Genomic DNA, 3,465 nt, shown 5'->3' with positions numbered 1-3,465 from the left:
AAGAAAGCATACATAGCTTGGGAGGATAATGCCTCTAGCTCAACAAGCTCAAGTGACACAGAAGAAGAAGCCAATCTATGCCTTATGGCAGATTCTGAAGAAANAGGAAGCCAAGTAAGTGATTCCAGTTTTGAATCCAGTGAATTAGATTTACAAAAGGCTTTCTTTGATTTGATGAATGAATTTGAAAAACTTGATGCTGCTCATAAAAGATTAAAAAAGGAACATAATGAATTGAAGTTAAAATATGATAAACTGCTTGATGATGAAGTTGTATTAAGAAATAGAGTTAATACCTTAGAAATTAAATTATCAGATGCAAATGCTACTGTTGAACTTGTTGAATGCTTGTCATGCAAAAGTTATATGTTTGATATTGATATAATTGAAAATTTGCTTGCTAAGGCAACTAAAACTAATTCACATGCTAAAACAAATTTTAATAAAAGCAATGTTAAAAATAGAAACATGCATCAAAATTATAAATCCAAGGTAAGAAGAACTCAAAAAATTTGGGTTGTTAAAGGAACTTTTGTTAAAAATAAAGTTAGTGATGTATGTTGTTTTTACTGTATGAAGCATGGTCACACTTCTAACAAATGCAATATTAAACATTTTGGTGTTCCAAATGGAAAATATGCTTGGATTCCTGTCATAAAGTAATTATCTCTAACCTAAAGGACCCAAATAAGATTATGGGTACCAAAAGCTCCATTGCTTTGTTTTGCATATTAAGTTTTCAAAAGGAGAAGAAAATTTTATGATATTCTGTTTCTGGAATTGATGCTCCAAGCTTGGAAGTGAATCCATCAAGTGATATCTAATGCCTTGGTTCAAGCACCAAGTGATTGAGCTAAGTCTTTGTTTAAACTTTGTTGTTACATTTTGATATGATTGATCTTCCATTATGAGATTACTATCATATTCATTTCTGGTTTAGCAAATTATATGTCCATCATTGATTCATTCATCCTGTGATGTGTTCTTGTCTGTTTGCACATTTTAATCAGTGAAATTCTTCTATTATGAGATATTCGTGTGCTAAATTTATCTTTTGGAATGATTAGTCATGTGCAATTGTTATTCAATGATTTGTTTTTGTTTATAAATTGAATCTGTGTTTAACTGGTTTAGTATTCAATTTCCTGAATACTTTGAAGCAAGCCTTGATATATCTTTTGTCAAAAGCAATGAAAAATTCATTTGAATGATCTGACTGATAGATTTTCATTGGCATTTTTGGATGATTAAGACGTTTGATGATTAAATTGTCAATTCTGTTTCAAAGCTGTTTTTGGGGAGATTTGTTTTCAAGTTCAAATGCATACCGCATAAGCTATGATAATACTCATTGAAAACTTGGATGCAGTAAATAAACTGATCAAGTTTTACATAATTTTGATGTAAAGTATCTGGTTTATAAACTGTTGAAAGATAAAATCTGAATTAGCTTGTGTTTGAATTTTTATATATGTTATTTTGATATGCATAGCTGGATTCATGGGATTGAACAGTTGGGTATGAAAATGCATAAATCACAATTGCTGTTTGTAAAGTTTTAATTTATCCTGTCAAATTTTTTTTAACTAATTTTGCTAATTAAAATGCTTTCCTGTTAAACTTGGAGCAGTTGTGATGTGATTATATTCATTGAAGCTACTATTGCGTTCATTGTACTTTATAAATTAGTAGCTGAATCATAAACATCTTAATTGATTGATAAATGATTGTTGATTTCATGGGTAAATTGAGTATGCTAAAANCTGAATTTGATTTACTAAGAATCATTGAAACTTGTTTGAAATTGCAAATACAAATCTGAATTGGCTTGTAAGCATCTCTTCATTATTTTGGACTGAACAGATCTTAAAATATTTTTCAGAATCTGCTTTTGAGTTTAAGAGAAATTTTTGTTTGACATCTTATGACATGATCTTGTGATACATGGTACTCATTTGAGGGAGAGATATATAAGTTTGTTAGATATCTGGACATTTTATGAATGTTATATGAGTTTTAGGTTGAAAATTTGGCCCAAATCTCTGTTTTTCGGAAATTAACGTCAATAATCGATTACCAAAGGATCATAATCGATTATCTCGGCCAAATATTTAGATTTGGAAATTTTTAACACAAATAATCGATTATTTAAAGTAATAATCGATTATCAACATAAAAAAAAAAAAAAAAAAAAAAAAAAAAAAAAAAAAATACTTTTTAAAGTGTTTTTTTTTAAAAAAAAAAAAAAAAAAAAAAAAAAAAAAAAAAAAAAAAAAAAAATACTTTTTAAAAAGAAAAAATTCTTTTTGGTTAGTTTTATCAAAAGGGGTTATTACATTTAGGGGGAGTACTTTTAAAGGACTTAAATCCTTTTTAATTTACCTATTTTATGAGGAGCATAAACTTTAGATTTTTTTAAAAAGAGGGGGTGAAGCTTTTGATTGAGAACTTTTGTTATAACTGGAGGATGTAAGTCTTGTCCAAAGAACTCACTTTGATCAAATTTATGAGTGGCAGCAAGCTCATAAAGATTAAGTGGTTGATAAATTTCTCTAGCTTGATGTTCGCCTATCTAACATTGAGAGTCATCTCAATATCTCACCTACTGAAAGATCCCCTAGTCCTGAATTCTATTTTTTAGGCCACTAAGTTTGATTGTTATATTGCTTTCTTTGTGGTATTTAGACTTGATCTTTATGCATTTCATGTAATTTCCTTCTATTCTTAATATAATGAGCTTTTATGACAATTTTATGCATTTTCTGAGGGGGAGCTCATATTAAGGGGGAGATTTTTCCACTATTCTTTTTGCTTATGATAAAAAAGGGGGAGAACAAATATTAAGGGACAATCAAGGGGAGAAATATTTTTAAATTGTACAGGTACTGCTAACTCTGTGGCTGCTTTTTAGTTTGTATATGTTGTAGGTAAACCTGAGTTGCTTTTAAAAAGAGAATTTTTGATCATCATCAAAAAGGGGGAGATTGTTACCAATAAGGGAGTATTGGTAAAACCTGAAGATAAGTTTTGATGATGCTGCAACTTGTAGTTTTTGAATGTAATAGGAAAATACTTAAAAAGCAACTTTAGATTTTGAATGTAGTAGGAAAATGATAAACATTGTAATTTTTACTCGTATAACCGATTATGGTTAAGCTATAATCGATTATCAGATGCTTTTGAACTAAAATAATCGATTATCATGGAGCAATAATCGATTATCACAAGTCATACTTGAATAATCGATTATCACAAGTCATACTTGAATAATCGATTATCACTTCATATAATCGATTATCACTTTTTGAAAACTCTGTAACGGACTTGAATAATCGATTATCANTTANAATAATCGATTATTCATGGCAGTTGGGAGCTGACCTTTGGCATTCAGTGAGCTTGGCTATATATTTGAACTTTGAGAAATCAGAAAACAACTTTTGTGAACTGAGAAAGCTTAGAACA

The sequence above is a fragment of the Vigna radiata genome, chromosome 9 (assembly GCF_000741045.1).
Source record: "Vigna radiata var. radiata cultivar VC1973A chromosome 9, Vradiata_ver6, whole genome shotgun sequence".
Lineage (NCBI taxonomy): Eukaryota > Viridiplantae > Streptophyta > Magnoliopsida > Fabales > Fabaceae > Vigna > Vigna radiata.
This window is presented reverse-complemented; position numbering follows the sequence as displayed.